Source organism: Ovis aries, chromosome X, assembly GCF_016772045.2.
Source record: "Ovis aries strain OAR_USU_Benz2616 breed Rambouillet chromosome X, ARS-UI_Ramb_v3.0, whole genome shotgun sequence".
Lineage (NCBI taxonomy): Eukaryota > Metazoa > Chordata > Mammalia > Artiodactyla > Bovidae > Ovis > Ovis aries.
The window spans coordinates 92,276,694-92,297,978 of NC_056080.1; the positions used below are offsets into that span (position 1 = coordinate 92,276,694).

Genomic DNA, 21,285 nt, shown 5'->3' on the forward strand with positions numbered 1-21,285 from the left:
ACTCATTAGCGGGAGGATCGTGGTTTTCAGTTAATTCCTTGTGGTCTGAAGAATTCTGAGATGGTTCCCAAGATTCTCATGTCTTGTAAACCCACCTTCGGCCATTTATTTAATCTACAGGTGCTGCTGTGAAGAGATTTGCAGGTATAATTTGTCTTAAATTTCTTGACTTTAACTAGGGAGGTTAGCCAGGTGGACCTGATCTAATCACAAGGCTTTAAAAAGTTTCTGGGCTCTTCTTGGTGAGAGGGCTTGGAAGAGTGAGGGGTCTTGTGAAACGAGCCAAGTAACAAGGGCCTGAGCGTGTCCTAGGACCCATGGGCAGTCCCCAACCTACAGCCAGCAACAAACCCAGGACCTCAGTCTCACAAACACACTAGGAGTGATTTTACCAACAACTCGAAGGAGTTTGGGAGCAGACCTTTCCCCAGTTAAGCATCCAGAAGAAATGACAGCTGGCTAACGCTTGATTTCAGACTTATGAAGCTCTGTGCAGAGAACCCAGCTAACAAGTTCTGGACTCACAACCCATGGAAACTGTGAGTTGATAAATTGATTTTTTTACACCTCTAGGCAATTTGTTACACAGAAACATAGAACTCATACATTCCACAATCATGACTTCTCATTATACTGTACCTTCTTCTCCCTTTTGGCCTGGGAAAGGAAAGTTGCAATGAATTTTCCTTTGTATTTAATTTGCTTGCAGCTTTTTTTTTTCACTCCTTTATATCCTTGAAACACAGTCTTGCTTATAGGCCAGGCAAAAAAGTGTGCTCACTTTTAATTATGGCACCACTTACACAGATTCCAAGATGTGAGTGAATTCTGTGGCTGTTTTATCAACACGGTTCCATATACACATTTCAATATACTCATAGGTTTAAGATTTATTCTGAAACGACTATCCCTCATCTTACATTTGACTGTAGTACCTGCCATCAGAATTTGGAAATGTTAGTGGGCTTTTTCTAGGGTTTTCTTCCACTTATTCCCCAGACAGTTGTTTGCTTTGAATGCAGGCTTTTATGCAATCTATTTGCACCTGGACAAAATTTTGCAGCGAGGATACCTACTTCATTACTTTTTGTATGTTGTCTTTGCTCATTGTAGTGGGACTTTTGGAGAGAGGCAATTTAAGTTAGTTTATATCAGGTGTTACAGTAATCCGGTCAACTGATTCAGGTTTAGAGAGAGGACTTTCTTCTTCATCACATATTATATAAGTAGATTATATGTAACATTAATTTGGGGGAGCCAGGAGGGTAGGCTCTTGTTCCTCAAGAGACTTGGAGAAATCAATCAAGCAAAGAGGATTTACTAATGGTAATCTATTAAAGGCAGATTTGTGTCTTTAAAATTTTGAGGGAGGATCTTGATCCTTTACCCCTAGCATCAGAAGCAAACATTTGACTTCAGAGTGTTGAAATAGGGTCTATAGATACTTTTCAGCTATGGGTAAAAGTGGTATTTTTTGGCCTGAAGAAAAATCAAAACTTTATATTTGTTTGGAAAAACATTTGGATATATTGTACGTATATGCATGTGTGTTATTTTGAACCTTATTGTCTTTCTTCATGAAAAATGAACTGTTTTGCAGTTTATTGAATACAGAGATTTTTGGGGTGACAAATAGCTTTTTCCATAGGACTCATTGCTTGAGAATGTAATCAGAGTTTGAACACCTCCTTCACTCAAAACAGCCCTTATGAAGTAGTATTTTTTCCTATGTATTCAGGGGCAGATTGAGAATGAGTAAATCCAAATTGGGGTTTTGCTGATGTAGCATTCATTGAAAAGCTAGAGGACAACTCCTTAGCCTCTTTGCCTGTATATGAAAGCAAATTGAGGAACTATTTCTCATGCTGGGTTTCCTGGCCTTGTGTATGATGATGTTTTGAGGACAATTTACCTTTAAGTTGTTTCATGTATGATACTGACTGGGGACAGAACTCCTTGCTTGGGATTAACTGGCTGAGGGTTTACTGGTATACATGCACCCTTACCGAGTGTTTCTACATTTAAATAAGGATGTTCTGAGGTAGGAGGCAGGGATGTGGGCTTACTTGGTAGTGTCTATGGCAGACTATGGCCACAACTCCAGATTTCAAGTGGTGTTCCAAAGACTGAGCTAACATGAGGACATATAGGGTTATATTTGTGGTTGCTTTACTAAGGTAGACAAATGAGTCTGAGATAAGTCCTCATTTAGAGTTTCAAGTCACATCATATGATTGGGTACAGTTGGGGAAAAATTGCCCTGTGCTCCATTCTTATAATTTTTCATGGTTATATTGTGGGCATAAGCACCACTTAAGATGGGGTTATTTATCCAAGTCATCAGGGACTTTTGGTGGCAAATATTACCTTCTTTCTGGATGTTTTGGCCAAGAATATAGGAACAGTTAGTATTTTAAAAAAATCATACATGCTCAGATATTTAAGGAATCAATTACTTATCCCATGTTTAATTTCCAGGTGTGAAGGGACAATAAAATGGAGTACCATCTTAATTTTCTTTTCCATAATAAGTAAAGACATTTGAGGATAATTAAGGTTTGCAGCTCTTTGTGTGGAACTTGAGATTAAAGCAATAGCATGGGGGCGGGGGACTCTATGGAATTTTTTACTCACAAATTAGGGGGATTCTGGAGAATGACAAATGACTCCTTACTTGGTATTTTTGCCTTTGGGTGAAGCAACATCATTTGAACAAATGACTATTTATTTAAATTTGTCTAAGCATGTAAGGATGGTTTGTGGCCAATATTTGACTTATTAGTTTGTCTATAGTCCGTGTGCTCAGGAACGATTGATGAATAAAGAATTCTTGATCTGTGGATCTTTGCCCTTTTGTATAATGGCACTTTGGATAAAACTAGCTTCTTCCAGGCAATGGCACCCCACTCCAGTACTCTTGCCTGGAAAATCCCACGGGTGGAGGAGCCCGGTAGGCTGCAGTCCATGGGGTCGCTAAGAGCCAGACAAGACTGAGCGACTTCCCTTTCCCTTTTCACTTTCATGCGTTGGAGAAGGAAATGGCAACCCACTCCAGTGTTCTTGCCTGGAGAATCCCAGGGACGAGGGAGCCTGGGGGGCTGCGGTCTATGGGATCGCACAGGGTCGGACACGACTGAAGCGACTTAGCAGCAGCAGCACCAGCACCAGCTTCTTCCAGAGGTTTCTTCATAGATGTTTATAACTACAGTTTATTTGCAATTAGAGGCAATATTGAAGAAACAATTTTGCATGTAAGATTTGTTTTACATATAGTGTAAAAACACTTCCTTCTAATAGCTAAGATAGAGCCAGGTTAAAGTCTCCTCTCTACCAAACAATAATTGTGTGCCATTTGCCAAAATTATTTAGTGTTTCTGAACCTCAGTTATTCATCCATTAAATGGAGAAACCAATAGTCCAAAACCTAGAGTTGTTGATAGAACTGAATGATATATGAAGACAAATTCCTGGCATATAGTAAGTGCTCAGTGAGATTTTCCACTTTGTACAAACCTTTCTTTGTATGCAGCTTTTTACTGTTTATTCACCATCTTTAGCTTCCCGAGTAGCTCAAACAGTAAAGAATCTGTTGGAAGATCCCCTGGAGAAGGGCATGGCAACCTACTCTAGTATACTTGCCTGAAGAATTCTATGGAGAGAGGAGCCTGGTGGACTCAGTCCATGGGGTTGCAAAGAGTCAGACATGATTGAGTGACTGAACTGAACTGAAACAGCCTATATCATGTTTTTGTGAAGGGTCAGATTAGATTCTGTGTCCTTTAGAAGCTTAGTACAATCATATCAGGGTAGGTGCTCTACCTCATTATCTCAGTTAATCCACCCAGCAGTCCAGCTTGTAAAATATTAATACTTTAATTTCGTTAATGGTGAAGATGCATTTTAGAGAGGTTAAATAACTTTACTAAGATCATAGAGATAGTAAACGACAGTATGAAACTGTGAAAGTGTTAGTCAGTCATGTCTGACTCTTTTGTGACTCCATGGACTGTATCCCGCCAGGCTCCTCTCTCCATAGATTCTCCAGGTAAGAACACTGGAGTGGGCTGCCATTTCCTTCTCCAAATGGGAAACTTACTGCACATAAAAGTTGGCTAATGGTTAAATATTTTTAGGGAAGCAGATGAGAGATAATTACTGACATGAGTAAAATCTTCATTTTCCAATGTAACTATCTTATATTTTTGACAAGGCATCCACAGTTGTAGGATTAAATTCCTCTTGCAGACTTTCAAAGCTTCCATAAGTAGGGTCATGTTGTGTTAGAGAAGAAAAAATTTGTGTCTTATTTCTGCTTATGCTAACAATGAGGCCTCAGCTAAATAATTTCTCTTCGTTGAAATGTCTTTTCCTCATTTGTCAAGTGGATAAAATTCTAGTAGTAAGGTAACATGGGATTACATATATTAATATATTTTCATACATAATAGAGATCCTTAGAAATTATAGGAGGTTTTATGGGAGAATCTCATGTCTTCAATTACATCCTAAGAAATATCCCATTTAGATTGGTATCTATCCTTTATCTCATAGTTCTGTTCATTCTTCTGGATTGTTCATGCTCCTCCTCTTCACTAATACAAATTCTGTTTATTATCTATGCCCAACTAACTGTGCAGTCTTCTGGCAACTCCTTAGGAAATAAACACTCTTCTTTTGTTTTTACCTGTATCAATTGTGCCTTGTTCTGTTCTTCTACACTTAACCCTATTGTCAGGGTGCTTTGTAGTTTATCTTCTGTCTCCTATATGACCTTACTAAATACCAATGAAATTGAACTACATCTCATTTAATTTATTCATATGTTTCAAACATACATTTTGTTTCATCTACAATAACAGGAGTATGTGATTTTACAAATGAAATTTCTTTCCTCTACCTGAGAACTGCTATTTAATGCTTATTGCCTTCTTCCACAGAGCTGTGTTTGTCTCGGCAAAATAAGTCCCCCTTTGCTTTTTCTCATCAACTTTATTTACATAGTTGGTGATTAATGGAGCTATAATAAGCTTTTGAAGGAAATTTTCTCGGTACCATATATGCTGATGCATTTACTCTCTTGAGTCCCTGTTGGAATTTCTTTGGCCATTAACACCAAAGATAATTGCTATCTCACTAGGTATTACTTAGTAGACCCCCAAAGAGAAAATGATTGGAATACATCAGATAAAACTAGATTTTTCTGTCAATAATGGAAATGAATCTGTAGCCTTTCTATAGTGTCTAATTAATTCAATGTAAGAGTGTGATGAATTGATTCACTTTCTGGTAATTGCTACACAGTTATGAGAAATAAGATGACTAAAAACAATATCCTCTTCCTGTAGGTATGCTGATATGTTAAAAAGTTTAAAACCTTTACCCGGAGCCAGGAACCATCACAATGAGATACAAATCAAAGCAATTAAGTTTGCTTGCAGCAAAGGTTAATGTGGTTAATCTTTAGATTTTATCCCCAGTTATTAGATAAGAATAGAATGCTTGCAGCATACCCAAGATGTTCTTAAAATGACTCCTTGAGATGTTCATATTTCAGCTCTTTGTACTTTCAAGTGGTTCGCTGTCACTTATTATTCTTAGAATTTAACTATGTTCACCTGAACTATGACATTTTCAAAGATCCATCTTCCTTCCTCCACTAAAAACATTAAGGTAAAAGTTACATTTCAGTAATTTTTGGTGATTTATGTGATTTTTGTGTCTTGCTTCCTTCCTTAATATGCATAGTGTTAAAGCCTCATTCTCTAGACAATTGGCTTTTAGGCTGGGAACTAAACTTAACCTATATACGGTATTATAATCATCACTCATGGTAATGGTGGAGATATATGGTATCATAGAGACACATGTGGGCATTTGACTGAATTCAACCAGGGGCTTTAAAAATACCTGTCATTTGAAGGAATTCTTCAAGTGTGGAGGAATGGGCTAGTTTTACTCCTTTGTCTTACTGGAGTCTAAGAAACAGAGAAAACAAATTTCCTCTTCCCTCTCTCACCAAATATATGGTAGTTAGCTTTTAAAAATCCTTTTTTTTTTTTTCTGTGACATTTCAGTTCAGAGGTCTAACTTTGCCGATTTCTGTGTCTAGAGAAACAGCATTAATAGCTATTCACTGAGGTTTCCAGATTGATTTATTCCTCAATGAAGTTTAGAGTTAATGAGGTAAATGTTAGGGAAAATGCCTTTGTCAATTTTAGTGTTTGGTCTGATTTTGAGCTTGTACTGACTGCTATTTTGGAAACTTTGTGTAGGCTGCTGTATAGAGGATTTGTTGTTTGCTCTTGGAAACCTATTTCAAAAGATGTGAGAATGAAATATTTAAAATGGTACAAAGCATTAAAACATGTTGTATAATGCAAAGATTATATAAATGTTTTAGTAAATATAATCTCTAATATAGTAAAAGAGCTTAGATAACTTATTTTCTTTAATAGAATTAGTAAGTTCATTCTTTGGATATGTTTTCTGATACATTTGAAGACACAAGTAACTGGATACAAAAGTATGCTTATGCTAAGAAAATTTCTTAAAAGTAGAGATATGTGATTTCTGATTTTGATGGAAGACAGTTTCACTTACTCTCTCCCTCCCCCAACTCTTTGAAATGACATTTTAAAAACAGAAGTAGGAGAAAGTAATAAAAATATGATGAATAGTCTGATTGAGATCAGGAATCAGTGAATGAAGACTGTGTTGAATTCAGGAAGTCATTAACAGATGATTCTGCTCAGAGTAAAACAAAGCTCAGAGGAGCCACACATGAAGGTTCAAGTAAAGAAAACTCTTCTCAGTGCAATTTTCCAGAGTCAGCAGGTATGGAGAATGAGAGCGAGAAGAATATAAGTTTATTTTTGGTGTTTGTCTGGTTTATTTACAGGTTGTTTGCCTTTTTTTAAAAAATTGAAGTATAGTTGTTTTACAGTATTGTGTTTCAGAGGTTCTGCAAAGTGTTTATAATGTGTGTATATATAATATATATAAATTTGATTATTTTCCATTATGGGTTATTACAAGATACTGACTATAGCTCCCTGTGCTATGTAGTAAATCCTTGTTGTTTACCTATTTTATATATGGTAATGTTTTCCTGTTAATTCCAAACTCCTAATTTATCTCTCCCTCCATTCCCTTTTGGTAACCATAAGTGTATTTTTTTATGTCTTTGAGTCTATTTTTGTAAATCAGTTCATTTGTATTTTCTAGATTCCATATGTAAGTGCTGGGAAACATGATATTTGTTTTTCTCTGACTTACTTCACTTAGTATTGTAATCTCTAGGTCAATCCATGTTGCTGGAAATGGCATTATTTCATTTCTTATGACTATATTCCATTGCATGTATGTACCACATCTTTATCCATTCCTCTGTTGATATGGATAGTGAGGTTGCTTCCATGTCCTGGCTGTTGTAAATAGTGCTGCTATGAGCATTTGGGTGCATGTATCTTTTTGAATTAGTTTTCTCTGGATACATTCCCAGGAGTGTTTGTTGGAGCATATGGTGATTCTATTGTTAGTCTTTTAAGGAACCACCATACTGTTTTCCATAGTGACTGCACCAATTTACATTCCCACCAACAGTGTAGGAGGGTTCCCTTTTCTCTAACATCCTTTTTAGCATTTATTACTTGTAGAATTTTTGATGATGGCATTTATTACTTGTAGAATTTTTGATGATGGCCACCTGACCAGAGTGAGGTCATACCTCACTGTAGTTTTGATTTGTATTTCCCCAATAATTAGCAATGTTGAGCATCTTTTCATGTGCCTGTTGGCCATCTGTATGTCTTTTTTGGAGAAATGTCTATTTAGATATTCTGTTCTCTTTTTCTTATTTTTTTAACTGAATGGTGTGAGCTGTTTTTGTATTTTGGAAATTAAGCCCTCCACTGGTCACATCATTCACAAATGTTTTCTCCCACTCTGTAGGCAGTCTTTTTGTTTATGGTATCCTTTGTGGTGCAAAAGCTTATAAGTTTGATTATTTGTTTATTTTTGCTTTTGTTTCTTTTTCCTTGAGAGATTGAGCTTGGAAAACATTGGTATGATTTATGTCAGAATGTTTTGCCTATGTTCTCTTTGAGCAGTTTTATGCTGTCATGTCTTATCTTTAAATTTTAAGCCGTTTTGAGTTTATTTTTGTGTATGGTGTGTGGGAGTATTCAAACTTCATTGATTCACATGCACCTATCCAGCCTTCCCAACACCACTTGCTAAAGCTGGTCTTTTCTCCACTGTAAATTCTTGCCCCCTTTGTCAAAAAATTTATTGACCACAAATGTGTGAATTTATTTCTGGACTATCTATTCTGTTCCATTGAACTGCATATCTGTTTTTGTGCCAGTACCATGCTGTTTTGATTACTGCGGTTTTCTAGTATTGTTTTAAGTCTAGGAGGGTTATACCTCTAGCTTTGTTCTTTTCCCTCAGGATTTATTTGGCAATTCTGAGTTTTTTATGGCTCAGTATATGTTTTAGGATTATTCTAGTTCTGTGAACAATGTTGTAGATAATTTGATAGGGATCACATCAAATCTATAAAAGCAGAGATGAGAAAGCCTTCCTCAGCGATCAGTGCAAAGAAATAAAGGAAAACAACAGAATGGGAAAGACTAGAGATCTCTTCAAGAAAATTAGAGATACCAAGGGAATATTTCATGCAAAGATGGGCTCAACAAAGGACACAAATAATATGAACCTAACAGAAGCAGAAGATATTAAGAGGTGGCAAGAATATACAGAAGAACTGTACAAAAATGATCTTCATGACCCAGATAATCACGATGGTGTGTTCACTCAGCTAGAGCCAGACATCCTGGAACATGAAGTCAAGTGGGCCTTAGGAAGAATCACTAAGAATATAGCTAGTGGAGGTGATGGAATTCTAGTTGAGCTATTTCAAATCCTGAGATGATGCTGTGAAAGTGCTGCACTCAATATGCCAGCAAATTTGGAAAACTCAGCAGTGGCCACAGGACTGGAAAAGGTCAGTTTTCATTCCAATCCCAAAGAAAGGCAATGCCAAAGAATGCTCAAATTACTGCACAATTGCGCTCCTCTCATACGTTAGTAAAGTAATGCTCAAAATTCTCCAAGCCAGACTTCAGCAATACGTGAACCATGAACTTTCAGATGTTCAAGCTGGTTTTAGAAAAGGCAGAAGAACCAGACATCAAAGTGGTAACATCCACTGGATCATCAATAAAGCAAGAGAGTTCCCGAAAAACATCAATTTCTGCTTTATTGATTATGCCAAAGCCTTTGTGTGGATCACAATAAACTGTGGAAAATTCTTCAAGGCATGGGAATACCAGACCACCTGACCTGCCTCTTGAGAAACCTGTATGCAGGTCAAGAAGCAACAGTTAGAACTCGACATGGAACAACAAACTGGTTCCAAATAGGAAAAGGAGTACATCAAGGCTGTATATTGTCACCGTGTTTATTTAACTTCTATGCAGAGTACATCATGAGAAACGCTGGGCTGGTGGAAGCACAAGCTGGAATCAAGATTGCCAGGAGAAATATAAATAACCTCAGATATGCAGATGACACCACCTTTATGGCAGAAAGTGAAGAGGAACTAAAGAGCCTCTTGATGAAAGTGAAAGAGGAGGGTGAAAAAGTTGGCTTAAAGCTCAACATTCAGAAAACGAAAATCATGGCATCTGATCCCATCACTTCATGGCAAATAGATGGGGAACCAGTGGAAGCAGCGTCAGTCTTTATTTTTGGGGGCTCCAAAATCACTGCAGATGGTGATTGCAGCCATAAAATTAAAAGATGCTTACTCCTTGGAAGGAAAGTTATGACCAACCTAGACAGCATATTCAAAGGCAGAGATATTACTTTGCCAACAAAGGTTCATCTAGTCAAGGCTATGATATTTCCAATAGTCATGAATGGATATGAGAGTTGAACTATAAAGAAAGCTAAGTGCTGAAGAATTGATGCTTTTGAACTGTGATGTTGGAGAAGACTCTTGAGAGTCCCTTGGACTGCAAGGAGATCCAACCAGTCCATCCTTAAGGAGATCAGGCCTGGGTGTTCATTGGAAGGACTGATGTTGAAGCTGAAACTCCAATGCTTTGGCCACCTGATGCAAAGATCTGACTCATTTGAAAAGACCTGATGCTGGGAAAGATTGAGGTCAGGAGGAGAAGGGCACGACAGAGGATGAGATGGTTGGATGGCATCACGGACTCAGTGGACAAGAGTTTGAGTAAACTCTGGGAGTTGGTGATGGACAGGGAGGCCTGGTGTGCTACAGTTCATGGGGTCACAAAGAGTCAGACACAACTGAGCAACTGAACTAGTTTTGTGGAAAATTTCATAGATAATTTGATAGGGATTACATCAAATCTATAGATTGCTTTGGGTAGTATGGCCATTTTGACTATGTTAATTCTTTCCAATCTGAGATCATGGGATATCTTTCTATTTCCTTGAATCATTTTTTATTTTTTTTATCAGTGTCTTAGAGTTCTCAGTGTATAAATCTTTCATCTCCTTTGTTACATTTGTTCCTAGGTGTATTTTGATGCCATTTTAAATGGTAGCATTTGCTACTTTCTGATATTTCATTGTTAGTGTAAAGAAATGAACAGATTTCTGTATATGAACATTGTACTGCACTACTTTGCTTAATTCATTTCTCAATTATAATAGTTTTTGTGTGGAGCCTTTAGAGTTATGTATATAGAGTATAATGTCATCTGCATATAATGATAATTTTACTAAATCAAGGGCTTTGAAAGATACACTTGCAAAAAGATGGGAAGTTTGGTCAACTTATTCATAATAAGGATTGCTAACAGTGGAGGGAATTATTAACTATCTAGTTTAATCAACTATTCTTTAAAAAAAAAAAACTAGAAAAACCTGAATTTTCAAAAATTCTAGGAAAATTAACAGAAGAAAGGGACCAAGATTAGCAAACAACATCTGATTCAAGAAGAAGTATGTATTGTTTAGGGAAGAGAAAAGAACTAACAACATCTAATTTTTTCTTTCAGAGAGATTTTATAAGATGTGAATCTGGAAGACACTGAGCAATACCTTACAGTTCAAGACATGAAGATTTTACATTTAGAAGTCAATACCCAGCCAAATAAGAGTGAGCAGTTTAAAAAAAATGCAAAGAGTTTGTCATAAATTATTTTCTCAAAAAAAGATTAAACGTTTTTGTGGTTACACACCAATCAAAATTAAAAAGAGTAGAAATAGGATCCAAGAAAAACATGGAACTAAGGAGTACAATAGAAATAATTTCCAGGATAACTGTATAGTAGTCCTAAAATAATAGTTTCTAGTTGTATTTGGCTGATGGTGACAGTTCTGACTGTGATAATTAAAATACGCAAGAATCTTTCTCATATTAGGAACAATGTTGAGGCAGTAGGTTGCTGGCATTGTGTCAACAGTATAACTTCAAAGTTTCCAAATGGCTTTTGCAGTTACTGCATTGGATGAAACAATAGGGGAAAGGGGACAAAAAAGTACCTACCTGTAAAGTCAATTCTTGTAAGTCCCACTGTACAACTTTGGCCAAACCTAGATGCAAGGGAGATTGTATTCAAATAGGACCTGGAAGAAAACAGATTTTGGGATGGGCAACTAGCAATCTCTGACATGACTTGGAAGCATTTTGTGGTATTTAACAAATGGTATAACTATGATACCCTATGATATTTCATGATAAAGAAGGCATATTTATAAAGTAGACATAGAAAGGCTTTTAGCAATTTCAGGAAGAATGAGGTTATACGTGAGAGTTGTTGCCCACAAACAAAATTAAATAACTTAAAAAGAGCCACGATTTTAGGAAATATGTGGAGTCAGTGAAAAGAGAACTTCTTTGACTTTGAACCTGGAGGATTAGCTAGAACTTGAGTATAGTGTTGAAAAGGAGTGGTGAGAGGGGACATCCTTGCTTTTACAAGATATTTGTGGGAAAGTTAGAATTTCTTACCATTAAGTACCATGTTAGCTGTAGGTATTTTGTAGACATCATTTATCAAGGTGAGGAAGTTATACTCTATTCCTATTTTGCTGAGTTTTTTTTTTTTTTATCATGAATAGGTGTTGGAATTTGTCAAAAGGGTTTTCATCATTTATTGACATGATCATGTGAGTTTTTTAGCTTGTTGATGTGATGAAATACATTGAATTTTGAATGTTGAATCAGCCTAGCATATCTTGGATAAATCTCAGTTTGTTGCAGTACATATAGTTTTTAAATACATTGTTGGATTCACTTTGCTAATAGTGCTAATAGTGTTTGCTAATAGGTTATTTGCATCATTTTCATAAGAGATATTGATTAGCAGTTTGATTTTTTTTTAATTTTTATTTTTACTTTATTTTACTTTATAATACTGTATTGGTTTTGCCATACATTGACATGAATCATGCGATTTTTTAAAAATTGAAAATCAATCTATAAACAAGGTATAGAAAACCATAAGTGAAACCACTGATTCAATGGACATGAGTATGGGTAAATTCTGGGAGTTGGTGATGGACAGGGAGGCCTGGCGTGCTGCAGTTCATGGTTGCAAAGAGTTGAACACGACTGAGTGACTGAACTGAACTCCTGTTTTCTCTCGTTTGTTCACAGATCTCACCCCTTGCCAGATAGGCTGAGAAACAAAAAGATGAGGTGAAAAGACAGCCATCATCGCTTTGGTCAAATAAGGTTACTAAAGAGAAAGAATCAGAAAAGGGAGATCACATACACCTCAGGCCATTTTATCCACCCTTGGACTTGGGAACTGCTTCTGTTTTGGGGGCTTTGACCTGTATTATGCTGCCATGTGCTGAATATTGAAAGATTTTGCTGCTGCTTTTTGAAGGTTACTCCCTGCTCTAATACATTCCATCCATTGAAAATTAGGGGCTTATTTTCCATTTAGGTATATTTTCCTTTTCTCAATTTAATTCCATTATTTTTAATTATACTCTTCAAATCATCCCTATAATTTCCATCTTATTAGGATTTCCAAATACCTGTAGACTGCAGCTCCTTAGACATTATTTAGTCAAATTCACCTATTATTTCTTTGATCTTTCCTCTTAAGTGAATTCTCACAGCCACTCAATATCCATGGCTTTAGGGGTTCTTTTTTCTTTTTTTCTTTTGCATTTTCCCTCAGATGAATCTGTATCTATTTCTTCCTAAGAGCAGAACATAAAGTTTCTTTCTCCTGTCATGGAGTCTGACATTATTATTCTCATTTTTTGGTATATTTTGTCTCAGTGCTTATGTGCATGTATCACCTATATCATTTGAGGTATTAAAATTGTTAGTGACTTCACGTGGAATGGTAAAGCAACTGCCTGCAATGCAGGAGACCCAGGTTCGATCCCTGGGTCAGGAAGATCCCCTGGAGAAGGAAATGGAAATCCACTCCAGTATTCTTGCCTGGAAAATTCCAGGGACAGGGGATCCTGGTGGGCTATAGTCCATGGGGTTGCAAAGAGTCGGACACAGCTGAGCGACTTCACTTTCAGGTGGATAAGAGGATATTTGACCAGATGGCCTTGAAGTTGCCCTTTAAACTGTATGTTTTTCAATTTTATGCAGAAGTTACAAACTGTTTTTCACTTATAAATTGTGTAGCTAAGCAGTGGTCTATATAAAAAGAATTATGAGAGTCAAATGCAAAACTTTTCCTGTATTATCTTCCATTCTTTAGTAATATGGATATATTTCAGGCTGTGTGTACAGTATTTGTGCATTATGTTTTATTTCCATAACTGGACATTAATTCACATATAAATATCCATATAGTCTATTATCCACTGTCATATCCTTTAAAATGGGCATTGCATTATATCATAACTGGTCTAACCATTCAAGTATGCAAAGCTTAAAAACCATTATCGCTGAGTTATAAAATGACATCAATATGTAACAGGTGACTGATTCATTAAATAGAAAAATAAACTTGATTTTAGTACTAAGGATATCCCTGATAATTCAGAAGATGCCCATAGAATACAGAAATGATATTTTATAGGCCCAAATCCTTTTTTCTTACTTTGGAAAAACACATCAGAATTCCATGGTTGAGTGTCTTGCAATGATGTGCTTCAGTATTTTATCCCCTGTAACTTTTTTAACATTCGACATTTCTGGAAGGTTTATTCAGTGTCTTGGGGTATATATCTCTTTGTTTAAAAACTAAATCCAAAAGGAATCTTTCTCTTCATCTTTAAGAGAACTTTTAAAACACAGAAATTCTGTTCTTGGAAACGCCTCCTGCAGTTCCCAGGGGCAAATAGTTCTGGAGGTTTAAAATGTGCTTCTAGTTCTTACAGCAACAGTTCCTAAATGAAATTGTTGCTAACTGGTCTCATGTGATAATACTTACAAAGCTAGTGGGCAAATACATAGATCCCCTTTTCAATACTGAAGTTGCCTTTGACATATGTCCTTTTGTAAAATATGCCTTTTCCATGATGGTCACCAATGCATTGCTGAAAGTACAGAGGAAAGAGATAAATTGAACACTGTGTGAGAGAAGCAAGCTATTTGGGAAAGTTGCTAGTAGACTAGAGACTCCATTACCCAAGAATTGGGCCCTACTTATTCACAAGGTAGAGAGAAATCCTTTGGGCCAGACATGGGTTAAGTATGGGTATATTTATATGTAAAGTCAGGTCTAGTGTATGACAGACATTAAATCTTGGAGGAATTGCTAAGTGGTAGGAAGGAGGGATGGAGAAGGAAATGGCAACCCACTCTAGTATTCTTGCCTGGGAAATCCCATGGACAGAGGAGCCTGGAAGGCTACAGTCCATGAGATTGCAAAGAGTCAGACATGACTGAGCACATGCACAGAGAGAGGAAGGAGGGAAAGGGTAATGTGGCAGATATAAAACTTCTATTTTAGTATTTTGTTTGAGCAGGTAATGAAAGATTCTGCAGTCAAATATTTTTAAAAAATAATCCTCACTATTGCAAAATATAAAATCATTTGCATCATGCAGAAGTTGTGCTACATACCTGACAGAAAATATTTTGGACATCCCCAGTGACCCAATGAGGTAGGTATTGTCATCATGCTTATGGTACATGAAGAAATTGACAGAGATGTTGAGTTACTTGTTTACGGTCACTCAACTAGTATGTTATGGAATATTCTGATTTCTTTTTCACTTCTAGTCCTGATCTCTGGTCTCTCAAACCTGTGCTTCTCAGTGGGACCGGAGTAAAGTGCAAGCTACCTTTTGCATTTGAGATCACAAATTCATGGATTGAGAGGAAACAAAACATCCCTTCCAAGTTTCTAAGGAAGCCAGGACTAGCTTGTAGAGACCTGGCAGTTTTTCTTGGAGTGAACCCAAGAATTGAGTTTGCTGGATTTTGGGTCTACACTAAGTACTGGGTGAAGTTTAAGTTCTTTCCACTGGGAAGATTATGTGACTATAACCACAGTCAACATAGAGAATGATGGTAATAATAATGATAGAGATGTTAATAAGTAATGCTTTACAATTTTTTTTTCTGTAGAGCATTTTAATATGTCATTTCATTTGATCCTCTCTACAAACCTTGGAAGTAGGTACTAGCATCAATCCCCAATTTCTGTTTTATAGATGAGATCACTGGGGTTCATTGATGATCAAATACAAATTTAGACTTGGTAGTTTAAAAAACAGTAACAAGACAAACCTAACTTAAAAGAGTAGATGTTCTAGGCAGTGAAGAGAATTGCCAAAAGCATAATAAAAATACTAGATGTGAGAGTTCCAGTATGCCCTACATAATCATGACCTTTTCAACAGAGGCCAAAGCTACCAGTCATGCTTAATTTTTTTCCCCTTAGGTGTAGGCTGTGAAGATAGAATAGGAATCAAGTTGATAAGCCTGAGATAGTCCTTTTAGAGCTCAATTGACTAAGGGAAAACTGAAGATTCAAAATTGTAGAAAGTGAAATCAGGCATGAAACAGGAATGTTGAAGAAAAGAGTAGCCCAGTTGAGAAACTTGCTCTAACCTCCTGGGTACATATGCATTCTGGTTCTAAGAAAGATGTGGGACAGAGTATATCGAGGTCCAAAGACTAAGACAAACACCATGGTGAGGAACTGTGCAGGACTGAAGGGTACACTCTAAGAACAGTAGCACAGAACAGCAGAGCCCAAGGGGTATCTGCTTTATACAGTGGAGACCGTATCAGACACAGCAGCTTTCCTCTGGTTATGTCATCATTACAGAAGTCAGGGATGGGAATCCACTGAGAGTCTCCTTTGACTCACAGGATTTCTTGGACCTCTTCCTTTGTTTCCATTTCTTTACCTCCTCAATAACTTTTCTTTTTATTGACTCACTCCTTCAGTGTGGATACCTGTAAAATTTCTGCCTGTGCTTTCCTTTTCGCTAGTCCTCTTCACAGTTACCCTTGAAATCAAATTTAAAGCTGATTTATGTATATTCTCAAAATCTCTAGTTCTAACATCCAAGCCCATATTTTATTTTATTTTTTTTACTGCCTGTGTATTTTTGATAAAAATGTTGAAATCAGAACTCATCTTCTGAAAAAAGAATTATCTTGTATTCATCCCCCTAACTTGCTACCCACCCCATTCAATTCTGTTGCTTCTACCTCTGAAATATCTTTTTGAACCATCTTCTCCTCTCCATTTTTGCCAATAATGCTCTGTTTCATTCTATTGCCATTATTATTTTGATGATAACAATAATCTATGTGGCCATTCTGAATCCAGACTTCAAGCTGTCCAGTAATCCTACTGGATTACTGGTACTCACTGGTACTCAATTCATCAGATTAAAGCTGTCTTTCTCACACTGTTTCAAATAATGATAATTCTGAGGAATACCAATCAGGAGTATGCTTTTCTTGAGAAGGGAGTTGTCAAATGTTATTGGAAATACTGAGCTAAACAAAACAAAATGTTTGTTACAGGACTTTTCAGAGTCTCTAGCTTGTTAATTTATTTTATGAATCTTCAATATAACATTTAATCCCATCAGAGCAAGTATTTATTTGCTTTTTTCATTGATATACTTCCAGAATACTCTCGTGGTGCCCATCAAATAGTATATGGCTCAATATAATTTGAGAGAATAAAAGCATGAAAGATGGTTGGTGGAAATGCAAACTAGTAGTACAGCCACTATGGAGAACAGTGTGGAGATTCCTTTAAAAACTGGAGATAGAACTGCCTTATGACCCAGCAATCCCACTGCTGGGCATACACACCAAGGAAACCAGAATGGAAAGAGACATGTGTACCCCAATGTTCATCACAGCACTGTTTATAATAGCCAGGACATGGAAGCAACCTAGATGTCCATCAGCAGACAAATGGATAAGAAAGCTGTGGTACACATACACAATGGAGTATTACTCAGCCATTAAAAAGAATACATTGGAATCAGTTCTATTGAGGTGGATGAAACTGGAGCCTATTATACAGAGTGAAGTAAGCCAGAAAGGAAAACACAAATATAGTATACTAATGCATATATATGGGATTTAGAAAGATGGTAATGATAACCCTGTATGTGAGACAGCAAAAGAGACACAGATGTATAGCACAGTCTTTTGGACTCTGTGTGAGAGGGAGAGGGTAGGATGATTTGGGAGAATGCCATTGAAACGTATAATATCATGTATAAAACGAATAGCTAGTCCAGGGTCGATGCATGATACTGGATGCTTGGGGCTTGTGCACTGAGATAACCCAGAGGGATGGTATGGGGAGGGAGGAGGGAGGGGGGTTCAGGATGGGGAACATGTGTATACCTGTAGTGGATTCATGTTTCTGTATGGCAAAACCAATACAATATTGTAAAGTAATTAACCTCCAATTAAATAAATTTATATTAAAAATAATTAATAAATAAAAAATAAAAAATGAAAGATGGGTCTATCGTAAACACAATTTTCCACTTTAATGTAAATATAAAAACATTTTAATCAAGTAACATCTCAGGGGAACAATGTCTATGAAATATTTTCTCTGAAACATGGCTCTAAAGTAGAGTTTCTCAGCTTTGGCACTAATGAAATTTGGCCTGATGATTCTTTGTGGCAGGGAGGCCTATCCTGTGCATTCCTGGATATTTAACATCCTGTTGCTTACTGCCTACTAGATCCCAGGAACACCAGCACCCCCCTGCTTGACAACCAAAAATGTCTCCAGACATTACCAAATGTCCTTGGAGTGAGGGGAGGCAAAATCATCCCTGTTTAAAAAACTGATGGTCTAAAGTGTGCTCTGAGTTTATTATTCTCCAGCTCAGGAATTTTCACAATCTCTTCACTGCCCATGTAATTAGGTCCAAATTCCTTAGGCTGATATCCAAGTTTCCCCTTTGTCCTGAATCTTATAGGCAATTGTGCATGCGTACTTAAGCATGTGTGCCTGTAGGAACCAGACAATCAGGGAGGTAGCAAGTGGTGGAAAAGTGGGAAAGCTCATTTAATGTAATTCTGACATGTCCTCAGCCCATTACAGACAGAGGTCATCACTTTATCCTCTATCCCACAACTCTGGCGAGCCAAATATTTATTTGAATACTTTGCTTTTTCTTTTTGTTAATATACTATGTGCTATTCAAGGGGTTGCCCTTGATATTCTTTCATAGTTCTGACTTAATCTGAGTACAAACATTTGATCAACACTGCATGGTATATCCTGGGTCCTTGATATCTCATTAGAGGACCCCCTCCCAAACTTTATATATGACCCAGACATATATTGCTTAGTATGCAAAAAAAATGTGTCTACCGTGTACCTAGCATTATATGCACGTTTCTGGGGTCATGGAAACTGTTACTGAAACTGATGCCCTACCTTCAAGGTGTTCACATGCTAGAGATTAATGAACTGAGATAAGTGCTCTATCAGAAGCAAACACCAAGAGGTAGAGGCTTGCAAGAGAAGAATTAACTGTGTTTGGAGTTCCTGGAATGTAGCATAGAGGAGAAAGCAAATATGCTGAGTCAAGGAAGATGAGTAGGTATTGATCCGACACTCAGAGTGACCAGTCAACATGGGCATTTCAAAGAGTATATCCACAGACACGTTTCAAACAGTTGTTCTTCAGTGCTGGCTGTGTTTGGTCCTTGGAGCCAAATTGATGTTTCTTCCCTTACAGTGAGAAAAAAAGATTTAATGCAGCAAAGGCGTATTGCCCTTACTTCTTCTCACTGAGCTGTATATGGACCTTATCTTTCTGTTACAACATCCATGTATGTTGCTAGAACATGGCCAGAGAGGACACTTTGGGAGCAGTGACGTGGAGGTGGAAGTGACAGTGATCAGGTGTTTTTCTCACAAAGGTGTCTCCTGGTCATGATAAACTTTTTCTTCTTGTCATTCTAGATGAAGTTTTCAGCTCAGGGATAGCTGAAGCAACTCAAGAGACTTAAACAAAAGAAAACATTCAGTGTACCACAGCTGTTTTTAAAGTAAAAAAAAAAAAAAAAAAAAAAACAAAAACAAAGAAGTTTTCTCTAGCCTAACATTGGGGGAAAGTGCGTTAGCAGATGTTTCCACATTGGAAGCAATTTTCAGTTGTTCCTTAAATAGTCTGCCAGTGGTTCCTCCAAATGCATATTTTATCTGAATGAACTGTTCACTGAAGTATTGGAAGCTGTATAGACAAAGCAAATACAGAGAATTAATCAAGTAGCCCTTAGTATGTTGTTTTAATATTTTCTTTAAATTTTCTCCAAAATGCTTAGAAGACAAATAGACTTGAATTTGCTAACATCTTGCTCAGTTTCATTATGCCCAGATAGGAATTTGGCAAATTTGTTTGGGACACATCTTGGCCTAAAGGAAATGAAGCTCGGGGTCCAGAGAGAAATGAGGTTTTGGTTATCTGTTGCATTTATTCATTCATCTATCCATTAATTATTTTATGGAAGGTTTTCTTCATCAAGTATCTGCTATAGAAAGCTGTTTGTTGGCTGTAGATGGCATGGAGAAGTGGTATGTAGGCCAGAAGACTGTCATGTCAACTATGTTAAGCTAGTATCTAGACTCGAGTCTAGTCTAGGGCTTTTGTCCATTTCCAACAGGATTGAAATTATTAACATATTTGTCTGGATTCATCATTTGAATTTATAGAAAGAATTACAATTTACCTACGTATTTAAATATAATGATCTTCCATAATTCCATAATGGTAAATGTGCACATTCCTTGCTAATACTTGTCTGTCAGTGTTTAACACAGGTACATATGTGTCATGCTCTGTTGTATTTTCATTTACATTTATATCATAAACATTTATATTTTTGCCAAATAATTGCCCAAACATAGTTTAAATGACTAACTTTTCACTCTCTGATTGTCTTATTATTAGATAGGCGTTAAAAAATTAAAGATTTAAGATGGTTTTACTTAGAATACTAACCAATGCATGTAAATCAGCTGGTTTCTAAAAATGGCATTTCATTAAAGTATCTGAAAAAGAAAGCATTTTACATGATTTAGATGAATTTCGATGTTATATAAATATATTTATATATAACAAGTACACATGTGTATGGGGGCTTCCCAGGTGGCGCTAGTGGTAAAGAACCTGCCTGCCAGTGCAGGAGACATAAGAGACACAGGTTCGATCCCTGGGTTAGTAAGATCCTCAGGAGGAGGGAATGACAACTCACTCCAGTATTCTTGCCTGGGAAATCCCATGGACAGAGGAGCCTGGCGGGCTACAGTTCATGGGGTTGCAAAGAGTCAGAGATGACTGAAGCGACTTAGAACGCACACACACATGTGTATATATATGCAAACACACATATGTTTATAATTCTAAGTATCATCATCAGGAGAAATCACATTTCAAAGTTATTAAAAAACCTTTCTCTATAAATATAAGCTTTGCATTTATAGGTGTTCTGTTTGTCCTCAGTTCTAATCCATCCTTTGGCAACTACCAAATTTACCTAAACAGGCTTACAGAGTCCCCGGGCTTAAAATATGTCTGAATAATTGTTATTCCAGTTCCAACCTGGCAGTCCCAGCCTTCCACAATCCAACATGAAGCCCACTGCTTCATGCTGAACTCCCACCTGGCTTCCACTGCTTCCCTCCAGGAATTATCCACTCCTGATAACAAGCCTATTCACTGTATCTCACTGTCCTTTCACCTTCACTGTCTTTACTTATGCTACTTTTCCTGCCTTGATTTCTTCCCTGTTTGGCTTAGCCTCATGGAAGTGCTAGTTATGCTTGATAGCCTCTCCTCTAGGAGGATTTTCCTGATGAACCTAGC

The 21,285-nt window shown here is 37.0% G+C and overlaps 1 long non-coding RNA gene across 1 annotated transcript; it reads left to right on the forward strand.

Moving 5' to 3' along the window:
- Positions 1-244: 244 nt before the first annotated feature.
- LOC132658739 (uncharacterized) lies at positions 245-12,960 on the forward strand. Its single transcript, XR_009598733.1, has 3 exons — positions 245-539; positions 11,037-11,137; positions 12,641-12,960. It is a non-coding gene; the product is annotated as an uncharacterized LOC132658739 (long non-coding RNA).
- Positions 12,961-21,285: the final 8,325 nt, after the last annotated feature.